Raw genomic sequence first — 23,881 nt, 5'->3', positions numbered from 1 at the left:
GGGGTGAACGGGAAGGGGTCTGGGATTGTGTCGAGTGGGGGTGAACAGGAAGGGGTTTGGGATTGTGTCGAGTGGGGGTGAACGGGAAGGGGTTTGGGATTGTGTCGAGTGGGGGTGAACAGGAAGGGATTTGGGATTGTGTAGAGTGGGGGTGAACAGGAAGGGGTTTGGGATTGAGTCGAGTGGGGGTGAACAGGAAGGGATTTGGGATTGTGTAGAGTGGGGGTGAACAGGAAGGGGTTTGGGATTGTGTAGATTGGGGGTGAACAGGAAGGGGTTTGGGATTGTGTAGATTGGGGGTGAACAGGAAGGGGTTTGGGATTGTGTAGAGTGGGGATGAACGGGAAGGGGTTTCGGATTGCGTAGTGGGGGTGAATGGGAAGGGGTTTGGGATTGTGTCGAGTGGGGGTGAACAGGAAGGGGTTTGGGATTGCGTAGAGTGGGGGTGAATGGGAAGGGGTTTGGGGTTGAGTAGATTGGGGGTGAACAGGAAGGAGTTTGGGATTGTGTAGAGTGGGGGTGAACAGGAAGGAGTTTGGGATTGTGTAGATTGGGGGTGAACAGGAAGGAGTTTGGGATTGTGTAGATTGGGGGTGAACAGGAAGGAGTTTGGGATTGTGTAGATTGGGGGTGAACAGGAAGGGGTTTGGGATTGTGTAGATTGGGGGTGAACAGGAAGGGGTTTGGGATTGCGTAGAGTGGGGCTGAACGGGAAGGGGTTTGGAGTTGTGTAAAGTGGGGGTGAGGAAGGGGTTGTACTGAAGGAAATGGAAGTAGATTGACAGGGTTGGTGGAGGGGATTGATCAATGGCCGTATGTCAGTGAGTCAGTGTATTTGTGATGCCGGCTCTGGAGAGCACATCTCGCTCTGCTAACTCATGTACTGAATCATGAACCACTCAACCTCCAGAGTCTGTGACCTCAGGAATGTTTGGTTGGACATACCTCACTACAGATTCTTACGCCAGCTCATACCTTGATAACAACTAGCTGTGGCCAACAAGCTGATACATCATTTGATCTTTAAAAGTGCGCAGTGTCAGTGATGTGGTTTAGAGACCCACACACTGATGGAGCCCCTGCATTGTCCAGCAAACCCCATCATTAAAGGTTTCTCGGCAATGATGACGTGACTGTACTTTAGAACTCCTCCACAGACAGCAAGTCCCCCTCTCGGGGAGCTGAGTCACAATATCGAGGGCTCACCTCACCTTCCCGGACACCCCAACGTCAAGTCACACTCCCAGCACTGAGGGAGCATTACACTGTCAGAGGGTCAGTACTGAGGGAGTGCCGCACTGTCAGAGGGTCAGTGCTGAGGGAGTGCTGCACTGTCAGAGGGTCAGTACTGAGGGAGCGCCGCACTGTCAGAGGGTCAGTGCTGAGGGAGTGCCGCACTGTCAGAGGATCAGTGCTGAGGGAGCGCCACACTGTCAGAGGGTCAGTGCTGAGGGAATGCTGCACTGTCAGAGGGTCAGTACTGAGGGAGCGCCGCACTGTCAGAGGGTCAGTGCTGAGGGAGTGCCGCACTGTCAGAGGGTCAGTGCTGAGGGAGCACCGCACTGTCAGAGGGTCAGTGCTGAGGGAATGCTGCACTGTCAGCGGGTCAGTGCTGAGGGAGTGCCGCACTGTCAGAGGGTCAGTGCTGAGGGAGTGCCGCACTGTCAGAGGGTCAGTGCTGAGGGAGTGCCGCACTGTCAGAGGGTCAGTGCTGAGGGAGCGCCGCACTGTCAGAGGGTCAGTGCTGAGGGAGCGCCGCACTGTCAGAGGGTCAGTGCTGAGGGAGTGCCGCACTGTCAGAGGGTCAGTGCTGAGGGAGTGCCGCACTGTCAGAGGGTCAGTGCTGAGGGAGTGCCGCACTGTCAGAGGGTCAGTGCTGAGGGAGTGCCGCACTGTCAGAGGGTCAGTGCTGAGGGAGTGCCACACTGTTGGAGGGTCAGTGCTGAGGGAGTGCCGCACTGTTGGAGTAGGAGTCAGCCAATCCCTCCTTCCTTTTGTCCCCTGCTGCTGCTCTGCTATTTAACACAAAGAAGGCTTTCTTTGCCCCGTTCCCTCATGCTTGGATATCCCCAATATATCCAGCAATCCATCCAGCTCTGTCTTGGACAGACGCAAAGATGAAGCCTCCTCTGCTCTCCAAGGTAGAGAATTCCAGAGATTCCCCACCCTCTGACTGAAATCTTTCCTCCTCACCTCGGTCCCAAATGGCCAACCCTTTTCCTTTACGTTAATATCTCCCCTCCTTAAACGTGTTTATCTATAAGTCACAAGTCGGCTTACATTAACACTGCAATGAAGTTATTGTGACAATCACCTAGTCGCCACACTCTGCTGCCTGTTCGGGTACACTAAGGGACAATTTACCATGGCCAATGCAGCTAACCTGCACATTTGTAGGCAACACGGTAGCACAGTGGTTAGCACTGCTGCTTCACAGCTCTAGGGACCTGGGTTTGATTCTCAACTTGGGTCACTGTCTGTGTGGAGTCTGCACATTCTCCCTGAGTCTGCATGGGCTTCCTCCGGGTGCTCCGGTTTCCTCCCACAGTCCAAAAAGTGTGGGTTAGGTTGATTGGCCATGCTAAAATTGCCCCAAAGTGTCCTGAGATGTGTAGGTTAGAGGGATTAGCGGGTAAAATATGTAAGGACATGGGGGTTTATGGTCAGTGCAGACTCAATGGGCCAAATGGCCTCTTTCTGTACTGCAGGGTTTCTATGATTTCTATCTTTGGACACTAGGGGACAATTTAGCATGGCCAATCCACCTAACCTGCCCACCTTTGGACACTAAGGGGCAATTTAGCATGGAAGGGAACTGGAGCACCCAGAGGAAACCCACGCAGACAATGGGAGAATGTGCAAACTCCACACACGCAGTGAACCAAGCCAGGAATCGGACCCGGGTCCCTGGCGCTGTGAGACAGCAGTGCTAACCCACTGTGCCACCGTGTCCCCGGGAATCGAACCCGGGTCCCTGGCGCTGTGAGACAGCAGTGCTAACCCACTGTGTCACCGTGCCCCCGGGAATCGAACCCGGGTCCCTGGTGCTGTGAGGCAGCAGTGCTAACCCACTGTGTCACCGTGCCCCCCCGGGAATCGAACCCAGGTCCCTGGTGCTGTGAGGCAGCAGTGCTAACCCACTGTGTCACCGTGCCCCCAGGAATCAAACCCGGGTCCCTGGTGCTGTGAGACAGCAGTGCTAACCCACTGTGTCACCGTGCCCCTGGGAATCAAACCTGGGTCTCTGGCACTGTGAGGCAGCAGCGCTAACCACTGTGCCATTGTGCCTCTGGGAATCAAACCTGAGTCCCTGGCGCTGTGAGGCAGCAGTGTTAACCCACTGTGTCACCGTGCCCCCAGGAATCGAACCCGGGTCCCTGGCGTTGTGAGACAGCAGTGCTAACCCACTGTGTCACCGTGCCCCCGGGAATCGAACCCGGGTCTCTGGCGCTGTGAGGCAGCAGTGCTAACCCACTGTGTCACCGTGCCCCCGGGAATCGAACCCGGGTCCCTGGCGTTGTGAGGCAGCAGTGCTAACCCACTGTGTCACCGTGCCCCCGGGAATCGAACCCGGGTCCCTGGCGCTGTGAGGCAGCAGTGCTAACCCACTGTGTCACCGTGCCCCCAGGAATCAAACCCGGGTCCCTGGTGCTGTGAGACAGCAGTGCTAACCCACTGTGTCACCGTGCCCCCGGGAATCGAACCCGGGTCCCTGGCGCTGTGAGGCAGCAGTGCTAACCCACTGTGTCACCGTGCCCCCAGGAATCAAACCCGGGTCCCTGGTGCTGTGAGGCAGCAGTGCTAACCCACTGTGTCACCGTGCCCCTGGGAATCAAACCTGGGTCCCTGGCACTGTGAGGCAGCAGCGCTAACCACTGTGCCACTGTGCCTCTGGGAATCAAACCTGAGTCCCTGGCGCTGTGAGGCAGCAGTGTTAACCCACTGTGTCACCGTGCCCCCAGGAATCGAACCCGGGTCCCTGGCGTTGTGAGACAGCAGCGCTAACCCACTGTGTCACCGTGCCCCCGGGAATCGAACCCGGGTCTCTGGCGCTGTGAGGCAGCAGTGCTAACCCACTGTGTCACCGTGCCCCCGGGAATCGAACCCGGGTCCCTGGCGTTGTGAGGCAGCAGTGCTAACCCACTGTGTCACTGTGCCCCCGGGAATCGAACCCGGGTCCCTGGCGCTGTGAGGCAGCAGTGCTAACCCACTGTGTCACCGTGCCCCCCCCCGGGAATCGAACCCGGGTCCCTGGCGCTGTGAGGCAGCAGTGCTAACCCACTGTGTCACCATGCCCCCGGGAATCGAACCCGGGTCCCTGGCGCTGTGAAGCAGCAGTGCTAACCCACTGTGTCACCGTGCCCCCGGGAATCGAACCCGGGTCCCTGGCGCTGTGAAGCAGCAGTGCTAACCCACTGTGTCACCGTGCCCCCCCGCCCCCCTCAGTTGAATTGAAGAAGTTGTATATGTACCTTTGAACCAGATATTTTCTGCATCCAAAGCGACTCAGTCAATTGATGATGCTGGTGAGATTACAGGGTAAATACAGATGGATCAAATATCTGCCACTATGGGCACCAAAGCTGTAAAGTGAAATATCAAGCTCAGAAATGATTGTACAAGTTGTGAAATGTGCAGTAACGGACACGATGGGGCTCTGTGCTAGATACATTCAGCAGTGTGCCGTCTGCACTTTCCATGGCATTCATTAGCAGAGTAAATGTGAGCACTCTCTGCCTCGGGATGTGGTTCAGTGATTAATCTCTCTCTTTCAATTTCTTTTTTATAAATCATCAACGATTGAATACTCGCCGCACCGCAGCCTGCACCCAGCAACAAATCAAACGCCATCCTCCTATCTTCAACTTGTTAGTCTCCAGTCCCATCCCCCCACCGTCCCTTCACCCAGGAGGCCAGGTGTCACCCGCTCAGGCTCCCAATCCAACAACCCAACAACTCCACATTTCATATCCTTGCTTTTGAGTCAATCAGTGCACACCAAAAGCCTAAACCCCTCCCTATCCCTGTAACCTCCTCCACCCCCTACACCCCCTCCCTATCTCTGTAACCTCCTCCACCCCCTACACCCCCTCCCTATCTCTGTAACCTCCTCCACCCCCTACATCCCCTCCCTATCTCTGTAACCTCCTCCACCCCCTACACCCCCTCGCTATCTCTGTAACCTCGTACACCCCTTCCGTATCTCTGTAACCTCCTCCACCCCCTACACCTCCTCCCTATCTCTGTAACCTCCTCTGCCCCCGACACCCCCTCCCTATCTCTGTAACCTCCTCCACCCCCTACACCCCCTCCCTATCTCTGTAACCTCCTACACCCCCTCCCTATCTCTGTAACCTCCTCCACCCCCTACACCCCCTCCCTATCTCTGTAACCTCCTACACCCCCTCCCTATCTCTGTAACCTCCTCCACCCCCTACACCCCCTCCCTATCTCTGTAACCTCCTACACCCCCTCCCTATCTCTGTAACCTCCTCCAGCACCTACACCCCTCCCTATCTCTGTAACCTCCTCCAGCCCCTATACCCCCTCCCTATCACTGTGACCTCCTCAAGTCCCTATACCCCTCCCGATATAGGCATATGGATAATATTGGAACAGTTTAGGTTAGAGGGTCATGAGATTGGTTCCACTGGTCGGCACAACATCGAGGGCCGAAGGGCCTGTACTGCGCTGTAATGTTCTGTGTTCTATGTTTCATCTCTGTAATCTCCTACACCCCTTCCCTATCTATGTAATCTCCTCCAGTCCCTATAACCCTCCCTATCTCTGTAGCCTCCTCCTGCCCCTATAATCCTCCCTGCCTCTGTAACCTCCATAAGAAGTCTGACAACACCAGGTTTAAGTCCAACCTATTTATTTGATAGTAAACTTGCAAGCTTTCGGGGTTTCTCCCTTCGTCAGGTGAATGGAGAGTTCTGGCCTCAGACAGAGCACATATGGAGGCCAGAACTCTCCATTTTACTATCAAATAAATCGGTTGGACTTAAACCTGGTGTTGTCAGACTTATTACTGTGTTTACCCCAGTCCAACACCGGCATCTCCATGTCTGTAAGCTCCTCCAGTTCCTACAACCCTCCATATCGTACGAACCTCCAAATTTACAGTTTGGAATCTAATCGAGGTGTTCAGGGTAATTTATATATAGAATAACAGATACCCGGGAGTGAGTTACAGACTAGAATCTAATCGAGGGGTTCGGGGTGGTTTATACACAGAATAATAGATACCCGGGAGTGAGTCACAGACTAGAATCTAATCGAGGGGTTCGGGGTGGTTTATACATAGAATAACAGATACCCAGGAGTGAGTTACAGACTGGAATCTAATCGAGATGTTCAGGGTAGTTTATATACAGAATAACAGATACCCGGGAGTGACTTACAGACTGGAACCTAATTGAGGGGTTCGGCGTCGTTTATATATAGAATAACAGATACCCGGGAGTGAGTTACAGACTGGAATCTAATCGAGGGGTTCGGGGTGGTTTATATATAGAATAACAAATACCCGGGAGTGAGTTACAGACTGGAATCTAATCGAGGGGTTCGGGGTGGTTTATATATAGAATAACAGATACCCGGGAGTGAGTTACAGACTGGAATCTAATCGAGGGGTTCGGGGTGGTTTATATATAGAATAACAGATACCCGGGAGTGAGTTACAGACTGGAATCTAATTGAGGGGTTCAGGGTAGTTTATATATAGAATAACAGACACCCGGGAGTGAGTTACAGACTGGAATCGAATCAAGATGTTCAGGGTAGTTTATATATAGAATAACAGATACCCGGGAGTGAGTTACACACTGGAATCTAATCGAGGGGTTCGGGGTGATTTATATATAGAATAACAGATACCCGGGAGTGAGTTACAGACTCGAATCTAATCGAGATGTTTCAGGTAGTTTATATATAGAATAACAGATACCTGGGAGTGAGTCACAGACTGGAATCTAATCGAGGGGTTCGGGGTGGTTTATATACAGAATAACAGATACCCGGGAGTGAGTTACAGACTGGAATCTAATCGAGGGGTTTCGGGTGGTTTATAAAAAGAATAACAGATACCCAGGAGTGAGTTACAAACTGGAATCTAATCAAGGGGTTCAGGGTGGTTTATATATAGAATAACAGATACCCGGGAGTGAGTTACAGACTGGAATCTAATCGAGGGGTTCAGGGTGGTTTATATAGAGAATAACAGATACCCGGGAGTGAGTTACACACTGGAATCTAATCGAGGGGTTCGGGGTGGTTTATATATAGAATAACAGATATCTGGGAGTGAGTTACAGACTGGAATCTAATCGAGGGGTTCAGGGTGGTTTATATATAGAATAACACATACCCGGGAGTGAGTTACAGACTGGAATCTAATTGAGGGGTTCGGGGGATTTGTAGATTTATTCACTGATATATCTGGTGGTTTGTGAATCTTGTGACTGTGAGGTTAAGATGAAGGTGGAACATTGATGATGTTAAAGGTGCTGACAGTAGTTTCGTTGTGTGTGTGCGTCTGTTGAGGTTTGGTTCTGTATACAGTATTGGTTTCTCTCACTATCCTGTGAGGGTGTCCGCCTTACAGCCTTTCCTAACCCCAATGCTGTGTGATACGGCCTGAGAGGCTGCAATTCTCTGTAAGTGCAAAGTATCGCATTGCCCGAGACACCACACAAACCCCATCAGCACCTTCCACTTCAGAGCAACTGGGTGCTGAGTGTAACGGTGTATCTGTGGTTTCAGACATCAGAACAGCCTTGAAAGAAACCAGAGGCTGTGTACTCATATCGATAAACCTGTCTCTTTCTCAATTACATCATTCTCTATCATTTTCCTCCATCGCTCAATCTCTCCACAACTCTCCCTCTCTCCATCTTCCCGCCTTTCTCCTTTGCTCCCTCACTCTCCCCATTTCTCTCCTTCACTCCCTCACTCTGACTGTCTCTCTCCTTTGCTCCCTCGCTCTCCCTGCTTCTCTCCTTCGCTCCCTCGCTCTCCCTCCTTCACTCCTTCGCTCCCTTATTCTCTGCACCTCCCTCCTTCACTCCCTCACTCTCCCTGCCTCCCTCCTTCGTTCCCTCACTCCCCCTCCTCCTGCCTCCCTCCTTCACTCCCTCACTCCCCCTGCCTCCCTCCTTCACTCGCTCGCTCTCCCTGCCTCTCTCCTTCACTCCCTTATTCTCTGCACCTCCCTCCTTCACTCCCTCACTCTCCCTGCCTCCCTCCTTCACTCCCTCACTCTCCCTGCCTCCCTCCTTCGTTCCCTCACTCCCCCGGCTCCTGCCTCCCTCCTTCACTCCGTCGCTCTCCCTGCCTCCCTCCTTCACTCCCTCGCTCTCCCTGCCTCCCTCCTTCACTCCCTCGCTCTCCCTGCCTCCCTCCTTCACTCCCTCACTCCCCCTGCCTCCCTCCTTCACTCGCTCGCTCTCCCTGCCTCTCTCCTTCACTCCCTTATTCTCTGCACCTCCCTGCTTCACTCCCTCACTCTCCCTGCCTCCCTCCTTCACTCCCTCACTTTCCCTGCCTCCCTCCTTCGTTCCCTCACTCCCCCGGCTCCTGCCTCCCTCCTTCACTCGCTCGCTCTCCCTGCTTCTCTCCTTCGTTCCCTCGCTCTACCTGCCTCTCTCCTTCATTGCCTCACTCTCCCACCTCCCTCCTTCGCTCCCTCGCTCTCCCCCTCTTCCTCCTTCACTGCCTCACTCTCCCCACCTCCCTCCTTCGCTTCCTCACTCTGCCCACTCTCTCCACCTTTCTCCTTCACTACCTCGCTCCCCCCATCTCACTCTCTCTCTTTCACTCCCATAATCGCCATAATTCTTTCGCCTCTTCTCACTGCCTCATCATCTCCCTCTCCACTTTGCACCTCTCCCTCCCACTCTCCCCTTTTGTTTCTCCTCTCCTCCCTCGCACTCCCTGCCTCTCTCGTCCCCTCCTCCCTCTTTCGCTCCCTCAATCTCCCCACCTCTTTCCTTCGCTCCCTCGCTCTCCCTGCCTCCCCGCTTCGCTCCCTCGCTCTCCTTGTCTCTCTCATTCACTCCCTCATTCTCCCCACCTTCCTCCTTCACTCTCTCATTCTCCCCACCTCCCTCCTTTGTTCCCTCGTTCTCCTTTGCTCCCCTACTCTCGCAACCTTCCTTCCACGCTCTCCCTGCCTCTCTCCTTTGCTCCCTCGCTTTCCCTGCCTCCCTCCTCCCCTCCCTGTCTCTCTCTCTCTCTACTCTCCCCCTCCCTCTTGCATGCCTTCACCCCCTCTCTATCCCTGCCTCTCTCTCCTAAACTCCCTCTCTATCCCCATCTCTCCCTATCCCACTCTCCCTCTCTCTCCCATTCTCTCTCTCCCTCCCTCTCACTTTTCTACCCCCGCCTCATTCTGACAGTCTCATACGCTCCATTAACTCCGACTACCCAGTCTCTAACCCTCTCTCTGATCTGAACCTCAACCTCCCTCTCCCATGGCCTGGATAAAAGTAATTGCAGATTATGGCATGAACTTAGAGCACATTATTGTTGTAACAATTCTTAATAGGACAGTGTAGTGGGAGCTTTACTCTGTATCTAACCCCATGCTGGACCTGTCCTGGGAGTGTTTGATGTGGACAGTGTAGAGGGAGCTTTACTCTGTATCTAACCCCGTGCTGTACCTGTCCTGGGAGGGTTTGATGGGGGACAGTGTAGAGGGAGCTTTACTCTGTATCTAACCCCATGCTGTACCTGTCCTGGGAGTGTTTGATGGGGGACAGTGTAGAGGGAGCTTTACTCTGTATCTAACCCCGTGCTGTACCTGTCCTGGGAGTGTTTGATGGGGGACAGTGTAGAGGGAGCTTTATTCTGTATCTAATCCCGTGCTGTACCTGTCCTGGGAGCACCAGGCTTGCCACGGCGTTACCCTTCTTTGGGACTTCCCCCCGATCACCCTGCGCCGCTCCATCTGCTCCCCCGGGAATCGGGGGTGGGGAGGTCTGCGTAATCGCAAGAGTACCAGCTCATTTACCCGGCCGCCCCCGCCCGAAATATCCCAGGCCCCGGCTCCAACGCCATCGCTACCTCCGGCAACGTGAAACCATTACACAACAGCTGACAATAACAGGAAGTTCAGCCAGTGTACCGCCCAGCCAACACCTCCAGCACTACTCCAGATATTACTCATTACATCCCTGGGTACTCTCCCTTTGCTCTCTATCTCTCGCTCTCTTTCTCTCGCTCTCTCTCTCGCTTTCTCCCCCCTCGCTCCCTTTCTCTCCCTCTTTCTCCCACTCTCTCTCCCACTCTCACTCTCTCTCACTCCCTCTCTCTCTTCCTCTCTCTCTCTCTCCCTCTCTCTTGATCCCTCTCTCTCTCTCTCCCACTTTCTCTCTCCCTTTCTCCCTCTTTTGCTCCCTCTCTCACTCCCTCTCTCTCACACTCTCTCGCTCTCCCTCTCTCTCACACTCTCTCATTCCCTCTCTCACTCCCTCTCTCCCTCTCTCATTCCCTCTCACTCCCTCTCTCTCCCTCTCTCATTCCCTCTCTCACTCCCTCTCTCTCACACTCTCTCGCTCTCCCCGTCATCTCTCGTGCACTCACTAGTGAACTATAGTCACCCTTTCCCTCAGCCTCTGTGTGGCCGTCCATTCCCCCAGCGGTGAGACCAACCCCTCAACCCCTTGAGCTCCCACCTCGCGGAAAGGGTGATGGAGACAAAGGGGGCACATAGTAGGGAGGGACAGGAACATAAGAAATAGGAGCAGGAGTAGGCCATCTAGCCCCTCGAGCCTGCCCCGCCATTCAATAAGATCATGGCTGATCTGTCGTGGCTCAGTTCCACTTTCCCGCCCTCTCCCCATAACCCTTAATCCCCTTGCCTATCAAAAACCTGTCAACCCGCGTCTTAAATATATTTAGCGAGGCAGCCTCCACCACTTCAACAGGCAGAGAATTCCAGAGATTCACCACCCTTTGAGTGAAAAAGTTCCTCCTCAACTCCGTTCTAAACCGCCCCCCCCCTTTATCTTGAGGCTGTGCCCTCTAGTCCTACTGTCCTTTCTGAGTGGGAAGAGCCTCTCCACCTCTATCCTATCCATCCCATTCATCATCTTATATGTGTCAATGAGATCTCCCCTCATTCTTCTAAACTCTAACGAGTACAAGCCTAGTTTATTCAGCCTCTCCTCATAGTTCAACCCCCTCAACTCCGGTATCAGCCTAGTAAACCTCCTCTGCACTCCCTCCAAGGCCAAAATATCCTTGCGTAAGTGCGGCGACCAAAACTGCACACAGTACTCCAGCGGCGGCCTCACCAGTGCCCTGTACAGTTGCAGCAAGACCTCCCTACTTTTATATTCAATCCCCCTCGCTATGAAGGCCAGCATCCCATTCGCCTTCCTGACCACCTGCTGCACCTGTAGGCTGGGTTTTTGCGACTTATGCACAAGGACCCCGAGGTCCCTCTGCACCGTCGCATGCTGCAGTTTTTTGCCATGTAAGTAATAGTCCTTCCTACCATTATTCCTACCAAAGTGGACAACTTCAAACTTGCCAACATTAAATTCCATTTGCCATTTCCTGGCCCATTTGCCCAGCCTATCTAGATCCTTCTGCAGACTTTCCACACCCTCCGCACAATTTGCTGTTCCACCAATCTTGGTGTCATCAGCAAATTTCGACACCATACACTCGGTTCCCTCCTCCAGATCATCTATATAAATGGTAAATAGCTGAGGCCCCAGCACCGACCCCTGGGGCACTCCACTAGTCACCAACTGCCAATCCGAATAGCACCCACTGACTCCACTCTCTGCCTCCTATTTGACAGCCAATCCCCTATCTACGCTAACAGCCTACCCCCAACTCCATGCCCCCTGACCTTCTGTAATAACCTCTTGTGCAGCACCTTATCAAACACCTTCTGAAAATCAAGAAATACCACATCCACCGGCTCTCCTCTATCCACCACCCTAGACACATCCTCATAGAATTCCAATAAATTTGTCAGACATGACTTCCCCTTAACGAAACCGTGCTGCGTCTGCTCTATCAAACAATTCTCTTCAAGATGCCTCACTATTTTCTCCTTGATCACGGATTCTAACATTTTACCTACAACAGACGTTAAATTAACCGGCCTATAATTCCCTGCCTTTTGCATGCCACCCTTCTTAAACAACGGCGTAACATTAGCCATTTTCCAATCTTCCGGCACTTCCCCGGAATCCAGCGACGTTTGGAAAATAATCACCAAGGCATCCACTATCACCTCCGCCATTTCTTTCATAACCCTCAGATGCATTCCATCCGGTCCTGGGGACTTGTCCATAGTCAGTCCCTCCAGTCTGTCGAGCACAGCCTCTCTAGTAACAATAATGTCATTCAGGCCCTCCACTCCTACCATCTTTCCATCGCTAACACCCGGCTCAGGGAAACCACTGGTTATGAGGTTGTTCAATGCCACTCAGGCTGGTGCACGCTAAGGCAGGGTGTGGTTGGCACTACAGGGTGTAGGTAAGAGAATGTGTTATCGGGTAAGTGTTGATGAGTCTGTGAACAATGCAGGCGGCATCAACACTGTGGTAAAAATGAACCCTGTCAACACCAAGGCGCAATTCTGACTGTGCTCAAAACTGAATCTCCAGCGACCTCCACCTGATTGTCACACCCCACAGCTCACCACAAACGCTGGAACACCTCCCCACAAACCACACAAAATCATCACCAAATCCTTCGATCAGATTCCAGTCTGTAACTCACTCCCAGGTATCTGTTATTCTACATATAAATCACCCCGAACCCCTCGATTAGATTCCAGTCTGTAACTCACTCCCGGGTATCTGTTACTCTATATATAAGCCACCCCGAACCCCTCGATTAGATTCCAGTCTGTAACTCACTCCCTGGTATCTGTTATTCTATATATAAACCACCCCGAACCCCTCGATTAGATTCCAGTCTGTAACTCACTCCCGGCTATCTGTTATTCTATATATAAACCACCCCGAACCCCTCGATTAGATTCCAGTCTGTAACTCACTCCCGGGTATCTGTTATTCTATATATAAACCACCCCGAACCCCTCGATTAGATTCCAGTCTGTAACTCACTCCCAGGTATCTGTTATTCTATATATAAACCACCCCGAACCCCCCGATTAGATTCCAGTCTGTAACTCACTCCCGGGTATCTGTTATTCTATGCATAAACCAGCCTGAACCCCTCGATTAGATTCCAGTCTGTAAGTTATTCCCAGGTATCTATTATTTTATACATAAACCACCCCGAACCACTCAATTAGATTCCAGTCTGTAACTCACTCCGGGGTATCTGTTATTCCATACATAAACCATCCTGAATCCCCCCAAATTAATTCCAATGTGTAACTCACTCCCGGGTATCTGTTATTCTATATATAAACCAACACAGTCACCTCAATTAGATTCCAGTCTGTAACTCACTCCCTGGTATCTGTTATTCTATATATAAACCACCCCGAACCCCCCGATTAGATTCCAGTCTGTAACTCACTCCTGGGTATCTGTTATTCTATATATAAACCACCCTGAACTCCTCGATTAGATTCCAGTCTGTAACTCACTCCCGGGTATCTGTTATTCTATACATAAACCACTCCGAACCCCTCAATTAGATTCCAGTCTGTAACTCACTCCCGGGTACCTGTTTTTCTATATATAAACCATCCTGAACCCCTCGATTAGATTCCAGTCTGTAACTCACTCCCGGGTATCTATTATTCTATATATAAATCACCCCGAACCCCTCGATTAAATGCCACTCTCTAATCTGTCCCGGGTATCTGTTAGTCTATATATAAACCACCCCGAACCCCTCGATTAGATTCCAGTCTGTAACTCACTCCCGGGTATCTGTTATTCTATGCATAAACCAGCCTGAACCCCTCGATTAGATTCCAGTCTGTAAGTTATTCCCAGGTATCTATTATTTTATACATAAACCACCCCGAACCACTCAATTAGATTCCAGTCTGTAACTCACTCCGGGGTATCTGTTATTCCATACATAAACCATCCTGAATCCCCCCAAATTAATTCCAATGTGTAACTCACTCCCGGGTATCTGTTATTCTATATATAAACCAACACAGTCATCTCAATTAGATTCCAGTCTGTAACTCACTCCCGGGTATCAGTTATTCTGTATATAAACCACCCCAAACTTCTTGATTAGATTCCAGTCTGTAACTCACTCCCGGGTATCTGTTATTCGATATATAAACCACCCCGAACCCCTCGATTAGATTCCAGTCTGTAACTCACTCCCGGGTATCTGTTATTCTGCATATAAACCACCCTGAACCCCTCGATTAGATTCCAGTCTGTAACTCACTCCCGGGTATCTGTTATTCTATACATAAACCACCCCGAACCCCTCGATTTGATTCCAGTCTGTAACTCGCTACCAGGTATCTGTTATTCTATATATAAACCATGCCGAACCCCTCGATTAGATTCCAGTCTGTAACTCGCTCCCAGGTATCTGTTATTCTATATATTAACCACCCTGAACCCCTCGATTAGATTCCAGTCTGTAACTCACTCCCAGGTATCTGTTATTCGATATATAAACCACCCTGAACCCCTCGATTAGATTCCTGTCTGTAACTCACTCCCGGGTATCTGTTATTCTATATATAAACCACCCTGAACCCCTCGATTAGATTCCAGTCTGTAACTCACTCCCAGGTGTCTGTTATTCTATATGTAAACCACCCCAAACCCCTCGATTAGATTCCAGTCTGTAACTCATTCCCAGGTCTCTGTTATTCTGTATATAAACCACCTCGAACCTCTCGATTAGATTCCAGTCTGTAACTCACACAGTCCAAAATTTTCATACACAACAGGGAGCGAAACTTATTATTGCCAGTTTGCAATGCGTGTTGATTAATCCTAACACTATCTTTTCACATTTACCACGTTAGTGTATATATCTTCTCTCATAAATCACACATCATACAGTGTGATGATACTGACAGCCCAATCTCCTCTCCCACCTGTCTGGCACTCTCTTGCTCTGTGTCTTACTCTCTCGCCCTGTGTCTCAATCTCTTGCTCTGTGTCTCGCTCTCTTGCTGCGTCTCGTTCTCTCGCTCTGTCTCTCTCTCTCTCTCTCTGTCTCTATACATACATAGACAGGTAGACACATAGAACATTACAGCACAGTACAGGCCCTTCGGCCCTCAATGTTGTGCCGAGCTGTATCCAAACCCAAGATCAGTCTAACCCACTCCCTATCATTCTGGAGTGCTCCATGTGCCTATCCAATAACCACTTGAAAGTTCCTAAAGTGTCCGACTCCACCATCACAGCAGGCAGTGTATTCCACACCCCAACCACTCTCTGAGTGAAGAATCTACCTCGGACATCCCTCCTATATCTCCCACCATCAACCTTATAGTTATGCCCCCTAATATAAACTGCCCCAAACCCCTCGAGAGTGGGAGAGAGAGAGACAGCGAGAGAAAGAGGGAGAGAGAGAGAGACAGGGAGAGAAATGGGAGTAGATAGAGGAGAAGAGAGAGAGAGGAGAGGGAGAGAGACAGACAGGAAGAGACACAGAGAGAAAGAGACAGAGACAGAGAGAGTCAGACAGGGAGGCAGAGAGAGAGAGAGAGACAGAGAGGGAGAGAGAGAGAGGGAGACAGAGAGAGGTAGAGACAAAGAGAGAGAGAGAGAGACAGACAGACAGAGACAGAGAGGGAGAGAGAGCAAGAGAGACAGAGAGGGACAGAGAGAGAGCGAGAGAAAGAGAGAACAGAGAGAGATAGAGACAGAGAGAGACAGAGGGACAGAGAGAGGCAGCGATAGAGACAGAGAGAGGTAGAGACAGAAAGCGACAGAGACAGAGAGAGACAGAGAGAGGTAGAGACAGAGAGCGACAAAGAGACAGAGAGAGGGTGCGACAGAGAGTCAGTGAAAGAAAGGGAGGGAGACAGAGAGAGAAAAAGAGACAGAGGGAGAGAAAGACAGAGAGGCAGGGAGAGACACAGGGAGGGAAACAGTCAGAGTGCGAGAGATAGAGGCTGATGCTGTGACAGAACGATTCATCTTTCCCCAGCACCCCCACCCACTCTGGATCTCCCAAACTCTCTCATAGACAAGGGTATTTCTTTCGATAGTGAGGTCGATATTGGAATTTAGGAAACTCGGCAGCAAATCTGTGCACAGCAAGATCCCACACAGAACAATGTGATAACGACCTCAAATTTTCAGGTTTTTTCAGAGTTGGCCGAGGGATAAATATTGTCCAGAAAACCCTGGGAAGAGTTCTCCAACACCCCGGGAATACATCCAACCCCAGGGGGCAGACGGGGGCCTCGCTTTCACATCTTAACAGCAATGTGACCCTCTGACAGTGCGGCACTCCCTCGGCGCTGACCCTCTGACAGTGCGGCACTCCCTCGGCACTGACCCTCTGACAGTGCGGCGCTCCCTCGGCACTGACCCTCTGACAGTGCGGCGCTCCCTCGGCACTGACCCTCTGACAGTGCGGCACTCCCTCAGCACTGACCCTCTGACAGTGCGGCACTCCCTCAGTACTGACCCTCTGACAGTGCGGCACTCCCTCAGCACTGACCCTCTGACAGTGCGGCACTCCCTCAGTGTGTGTGTGTGTGGGACCCGTACCCCAGTGAGAGTCGGTGTGTGTGGGACCCGTACCCCAGTGCAAGTCAGAGTGTGTGGGACCCGTACTCCAGTGAGAGTCAGTGTATGTGGAACCCGTACCCCATTGAGAGTCAGTGTGTGTGGGACCTGTACCCCAGTGCGAGTCAGAGTGTGTGGGACCCGTACCCCAGTGAGAGTCAGTGTATGTGGAACCCGTACCCCAGTGAGAGTCAATGTGTGTGGGACCCGTACCCCAGTGAGAATCAGTGTGTGTCGGACCCGTACCCCAGTGAGAGTCAGTGTGTGTGGGACCCGTACCCCAGTGAGAGTCAGTGTGTGTGGAACCCATACCCCAGTGAGAGTCAGAGTGTGTGGGACCCGTACCCCAGTGAGAGTCAGTGTATGTGGAACCCGTACCCCAGTGAGAGTCAGTGTGTGTGGGACCCGTACCCCAGTGAGAATCAGTGTGTGTCGGACCCGTACCCCAGTGAGAGTCAGTGTGTGTGGGACCCGTACCCCAGTGAGAGTCAGTGTGTGTGGAACCCATACCCCAGTGAGAGTCAGTGTGTGTGGGACCCTTACCCCAGTGAGAGTCAGTGTGTGTGGAACCCGTACCCCAGTGAGAGTCAGTGTGTGTGGGACCCGTACCTGTGAGAGTCAGTGTGTGTGGGCCCCGTACCCCAGTGAGAGTCAGTGTGTGTGGGACCCATACCCCAGAGAGAGTCAGTGTGTGTGGGACCCGTACCCCAGTGAGAGTCAGTGTGTGTGGGACCCGTACCCCAGTGAGAGTCAGTGTGTGTGGGACCCGTACCCGTGAGAGTCAGTGTGTGTGGGCCCCGTACCCCAGTGAGAGTCAGTGTGTGTGGGACCCATACCCCAGTGAGAGTCAGTGTGTGTGGGACCCGTACCCCAGTGAGAGTCAGTGTGTGTGGAACCCGTACCCCAGTGAGAGACAGTGTGTGTGGGACCCGTACCCCAGTGAGAGTCAGTGTGTGTGGGACCCGTACCCCAGTGAGAGTCAGTGTGTGTGGGCCCCGTACCCCAGTGAGAGTCAGTGTGTGTGGGAGCCGTACCCCAGTGAGAGTCAGTGTGTGTGGGACCCGTACCCCAGTGAAAGTCAGTGTGTGTGGGACCCATACCCCAGAGAGAGTCAGTGTGTGTGGGACCCGTACCCCAGTGAGAGTCAGTGTGTGTGGGACCCGTACCCCAGTGAGAGTCAGTGTGTGTGGAACCCGTACCCCAGTGAGAGTCAGTGTGTGTGCGACCCGTACCCCAGTGAGAGTCAGTGTGTGTGGAACCCGTACCCCAGTGAGAGTCAGTGTGTGTGGGACCCGTACCCCAGTGAGAGTCAGTGTGTGTGGGACCCGTACCCCAGTGAGAGTCAGTGTGTGTGGGACCCGTACCCCAGTGAGAGTCAGTGTGTGTGGGACCCATACCCCAGTGAGAGTCAGTGTGTGTGGAGCTGTGGAACATGAAGCCTGTATACTCGGACTTTATGGAATATTGGAATGGATTTAAGTGACTGAGTGATAAAGAATTCTAATCCTTAAACCTGGGGGAAGCTGGGGCAGCAGGAGGTGCGAACTGAACCTCACCACCATCTGGTGTGTAAGTGTGTACATTCCTTGCTCCAATCCAATCCCCTCCCCTCCTCAATTGCAGGAGTGTGCCCTGAACAGACACAGGACGTCCCATATCTGGACAAGAGCCCTCTCTGAGTTTACTAGCTCTAATCAGCCCAATCTTGAAGCCAGGCACTGACCCATGTCTCTAGCTCTTCACCACAACCAAGACAGCAGAGAAAAGTTTGTCAAAGTTTGCTGAAACTTTTTTCTCCTCGTACCTGAAAAGCTCCTGGTTCCCGGGGAGGTCAGATCTTTTGGTGTGAGGTTTCCTTCTCTGGAGTGGACGTGGAGGCTTTAGACTGGGTCCTGGCTGGGTGGGATTGTCTCCAGGGCTTAATTCCTGATGGAGAGAGCAGGTGAGACTCCTGTGTCGTTTCAATCTCTGGAGGGAACTGAACTCTCTGTGTCTCTGTCTTGCTTTCTCTGTCTCTGAACCTGTCAATCAACACCCACCACAAACCTGTGAAAGCTTTGCACTGCGACTGAGGGAGGGGATATCAGAAGCAAAAGATCCACCCCACTTGTATTGCCTCCCACTGACATGCAAACACCAAGTCAAATTGTTCCTGTATATTTAATTTATTCGTCTCACAAGTAGGCTGACATTAACACTGCAGTGAAGTTACTATGAAAATCCCCTGGTTGCCACACTCCAGCGCCTGTTTGGGTACAAAGAAGGAGAATTTAGCACAGCCAATACACCCTAACCAGCACATCTTTCAGGCTGTGGGAAGAAACTGGAGTACCCGGAGGAAACCCACACAGACACGGGGAGAATGCGCAGACTCCACACAGACAGTGAACCCAAGCCAGGAATTGAACCCGGGTCCCCGGTGCTGTGAGGCAGCAGTGCTAACCACTGTGTCACTGTGCCCCTGGGAATCAAACCCGGGTCCCTGGCGCTGTGAGGCAGCAGTGCTAACCCACTGTGTCACCGTGCCCCTGGGAATCGAACCCGGGTCCCCGGTGCTGTGAGGCAGCAGTGCTAACCACTGTGTCACTGTGCCCCTGGGAATCAAACCCGGGTCCCCGGTGCTGTGAGGCAGCAGTGCTAACCACTGTGTCACTGTGCCCCCGGGAATCGAACCCGGGTCCCTGGCGCTGTGAGACAGCAGTGCTAACCCACTGTGTCACCGTGCCCCCGGGAATCGAACCCGGGTCCCTGGCGCTGTGAGGCAGCAGTGCTAACCCACTGTGTCACCGTGCCCCCAGGGAATCGAACCCGGGTCCCTGGCGCTGTGAGGCAGCAGTGCTAACCCACTGTGTCACCGTGCTGCCGGGAATCGAACCTGGGTCCCTGGCGCTGTGAGGCAGCAGTGTTAACCCACTGTGTCACCGTGCCCCCGGGAATCGAACCCGGGTCCCTGGCGCTGTGAGACAGCAGTGCTAACCCACTGTGCCACCGTGCCCCCAGGAATTGAACCCGGGTCCCTGGCGCTGTGAGGCAGCAGTGTTAACCCACTGTGTCACCGTGTCCTCCGGGAATCGAACCCGGGTCCCTGGCGCTGTGAGGCAGCAGTGCTAACCACTGTGCTGCCACGTCAGTGTTTTTAACTCAATGACTAATTTTATTTCATTTCAAGGAAACATTGTATTCACAGGTCAGATGCTTTTAGAGATTACATTAGGGGTATGCTGTTGAGGGAGGGCTGAAGGGGGGACATGAGTGAGGGGACAGAAGGAGATTCAGAGGGGATTTGAGAAAAATAATTCACTCAGAGGGTCATGGGAATCTGGAATGCATGACCTGGGAAAATTTGCAGGGATATGGGGGGTTGGGGGCATGGGGAGGATAGGGTCTAATTGGCCCGATCTTTCGAAGAGCTAGCTCACGGCACGATGGGCTGAATGGCTTTATCCTGCGCTGTAAGATATTGCAGTTCAGGCATCACCTTGGAAATTCTGCACGGCGCCTCCTTCCCCTCTGCAGTTTATGAGGTTTGCGAGGGATGTGCCCTGTTTCAGTTCCACAATTGAGGGCAAACCAGCCTCCCATCCACTGACTCTGTCTACACTTCCCGCTGCCTCAGACAGTATAATTAAGGACCCCATGTATCCCAGACATTCTCCCTTCCACCTTCTTCCATCGGAAAAAGTCTGAGGTCACTACACCAACCAACTCAAGGACAGCTTCTTCCCTGCTGCATTCCCTCTCTCTCCATCCTCCATCGCTCCATTCTCTCCCTCTCCATTCTATCTCTCTATTCCATCTCTCTTTTCATTCTTTCTCCCTCGCTCTCCAATCTCTTTCTCTCCATGCTTTCTCTATCCAATCCTCTCTCCACTCCCTCTCTTTCCATTCCTTCTCTCTCTCCATTCTATCTCTCTCCATTCTCTCCCTCTCTCTCTCCATTCTCTCTGCCGCTCTATTCTCTCTCTCTCCATTTTCTCTCTCTCTCTCTCTCCATTCTCTCTCTCTCCATTCCTTCTCTCGCTCCATTCCATTTCGCCCTATTCTCTCTCTCCATTCTTTTTCCAGTTCCATTCTCTCTCTCTCTCGATTCCCTCTTTCTCTCTATTCTCTGTTTCTCTCCATTCTCTCTCTTTCCATTCTCTTTCGTCATTCTCTCTTTCTCCATTCTCTCTCTGTTCTCTCTCTCCATTCCTTCTCTCTCCCTCCATTCCTTCTCTCCTCTCTCTATTCTCTCTCCATTCTCTCTCTGCATTTCCTCTCTCTCTCCATTCTCTCTCTGTCCATTCCTTCTCTCCTCTCTCCATTCTCTCTCTCCATTCCCCCTCTCTATTCTCTCTCTCTCCATTCCCCCTCTCGATTCTCTTTCTCTCCATTCAAACTCTCTCCATTCCTCCTATCTCCATCTTTCTCTCTGCAGTCTTTTGCTCTCTCCATCTCTCTCTCTATCCCTCGCCCTACAGCATCCCTCTATCTCCCTTCTCCATGTCTCTTTCTCTATCTCCGTCTCTGCAGGGTTTTTCCCTCTCTCTCTGACACTCACTCACTCTTCTCTCTCTCTGGCTCTATTTCTCTTTCCCTCTCTCTCTACTTCTCCATCTTTCATCTCCCTGTCTCTCCCCCCGTCTCTTTCTCGTTCCCCCCCTCTATTTTTCTCACTCCTCCTCTCTTGTCTTTCTTTCTTACCATCCTTTCTCTGTTTTCCTCTCTCCCCCACTCTCTCTCATCTCTTCCTCTCTTCCTCTTCTCTGTCTTTCTTCCCATTCTCTCACTCATTCGCTCCCACTTATCTCTCCCTCTGTCTCTCAATCTTCTTCTCTCTTTCTGCTCTCTCACTCAGCTCTCCATTTCTCTCTGTGGATCTCTCTCTCCCTCCCCCATCTCTCCCTCCACATCCCCCTCCTCCTCTCTCTCCCACCCCCCTCTCCCTCTCCTTCCCTCAGTCCGTCTCCCTCCCCCTCCTTCTCTCCCCCACCTCTCTCTCTCTCCCCCCCTCCCTCTCTTTCCCCCCCTCTCCGGCTCGATGTAGCTGGTTCCTCAAGAATTTGCTGAGTGGGAGTGATGTGCTGATTGGGAAGGAGTTATTCAGGTTCTGATGCCTGTTGGGGTACCATAGTTTCAGAGTGTGCCGCTGACAATGTGGGGCCCTGTCAAGCAGGCAGACAAAACCTTTGGCAAACCGCAGCACGTTATTAACCACATTATCTTATGAACAGTGGCCATTTCATTCACCCTGAGCACTGGAGTTCTCAGTAAGCACACAGGACGTCCTGTGGATCTGCCTGGTGGCATTATTCACATCCTGTTCAAAATAAAATGGAACAAAAGCATGCAGAGAGATGAGCAGAAACAACTTCAGGGGGTGTTGGGGGAAGGTGGGTAGAGTTCATCCGACACAGAGTCAGTGCCCTGCAACACTGAGAGGGAGAGACACAGAGTGTTCACCCCCAAGAATATCAAAATGTCAAGGGGGGATTTGACTGAGGTTTGTTTTTAGGTGCAATGGCCATGCTAAATTGCCCCTTAGTGTCCAAAGATGTGTAGGTTAGGTGGATTGGCCATGCTAAATTACCCTTCAGGGTGGCACGGTAGCACAGTGGTTAGCACTGTTGCTTCACAGCTCCAGGGTTCTGGGTTTGATTCCCGGCTCGGGTCACTGTCGTGTGGAGTTTGCACATTCTCCTTGTGTCTGCGTGGGTTTCCTCCGGGTACTCCGGTTTCCTCCCACAGTCCAAAGATCTGCGGGTTAGGTTGATTGACCATGCTAAAATTGCCCCTTAGTGTATAGGGGTGCGTAGGTTCGAGGGATTAGTGAGTATAATATGAAGGGATATGGGGGTAGGGCCTGGGTGGGATTGTGTTCGGTGCAGACTCAATGGGCCGAAGGGCCTCTTTCTGCACTGTAGGGTTCTATGATTCTATGATCCCGGGATGCATATGTGAGAGGGATTAGTGAGGTAAATACATGGGGGTACAAGGATAGTGCCCAGGTGGGATTGTTGTTGGTGCAGACTCAATGGGCCAAATGGCCTCCTTCTGCACCGTAGGGTTCTATAATTCACCCCCCCCAGGCCATCACCTCCCATCACGCAAGGAGCCATTCTATCCACAAATTTTCAAATTTACTATCGTCAAAGAGAATGACTGAGAAAGAACACCCCATCTGATTTTTTAATGTCCTGATGATCTTTTCCCTCCCGGGTCACAGCCAGCAGGGTCCTACACAGAGGTTGATCTCCGACTCCTGGCTGATTCCAATGGGTTGGGGGAGCGCAGAATAAGGCCACACCAGCCCCAGGAGGAGATCGAGAGGTGGGAGGAGATTCTCTCTTTCCGCCAACCATCGCTGATTACAGTATCACATTGGACAAGATGTCCCCTCATTGACATTGTTGGTCCCACGTTCAGGAGAGAGGGGTGACCTCACCCGAGTCTGCTTTTCCAATAGGATGTGCCTTTCAGGGAGTGTTATTCCACCCCCACTCCACACCATCCCACCAGTGTGGCCCAGATACAGGTAGGATTTCAGAACCTGCGGCCCCCGTATACATCAACAGGGATGAAGTAGAAATGGTCGAGAGCTTCAAGTTTTTAGGTGTCCAGATCACCAACAACCTGTCCTGGTCCCCCTGTGCTGACACTATAGTTAAGAAAGCCCACAAACGCCTCTACTTTCTCAGAAGACTAAGGAAATTTGGCATGTCAGCTACGACTCTCACCAACTTTAACAGATGCCCCATAGAAAGCATTCTTTCTGGGTGTATCACAGCTTGGTATGGGCTCCTGCTCTACCCAAGACCACAAGGAACTACAAAAGGTCATAAATATAGCCCAATCCATCACACAAATGAGCCTCCCATCTATTGACTCTGTCTATACTTCCCACTGCCTCGGGAAAGCAACCAGTATAACTAAGGACACAATGCACCCAGCTTCTTCCGTCAGGAAAAAGAGACAAAAGTCTGAGGTCAGGTACCATCCAACTCAAGAACAGCTTCTTCCCTACTGCTGTCAGACTTTTGAATGGACCTACCTCGCATTACTCTACACCCTACCTTTGACTGTAACACTACATTCTGCACTCTCTCTTTTCCTTCTCTATGAACGGTATGATTTGTCTGTACAGCGCGAAAGAAACAATGCTTTTCGCTGTAAATACATGTGACATGAATACATCAAATCAAATCAAATCAAAATCTCTCTCCAGAGCT

General features: G+C 51.8%; 1 protein-coding gene across 1 annotated transcript in view; it reads right to left on the bottom strand.

Moving 5' to 3' along the window:
- Positions 1-23,881, bottom strand: part of LOC145340351 (uncharacterized) — a 43,093-nt gene that overhangs the window by 3,866 nt on the left and 15,346 nt on the right. Inside the window, exon 2 of the mRNA XM_080184808.1 lies at positions 18,478-18,599. The gene's annotated coding sequence lies outside the window, so the exon portion shown is untranslated. The remainder of the gene's footprint in view (positions 1-18,477; positions 18,600-23,881) is intronic.

The sequence above is a fragment of the Carcharhinus amblyrhynchos genome, unplaced genomic scaffold (genome assembly GCF_965287045.1).
Source record: "Carcharhinus amblyrhynchos unplaced genomic scaffold, sCarAmb.v2.hapA scaffold_951, whole genome shotgun sequence".
In the NCBI taxonomy this organism is placed as follows: Eukaryota; Metazoa; Chordata; class Chondrichthyes; order Carcharhiniformes; family Carcharhinidae; genus Carcharhinus; species Carcharhinus amblyrhynchos.
This window is presented reverse-complemented; position numbering and strand designations above follow the sequence as displayed.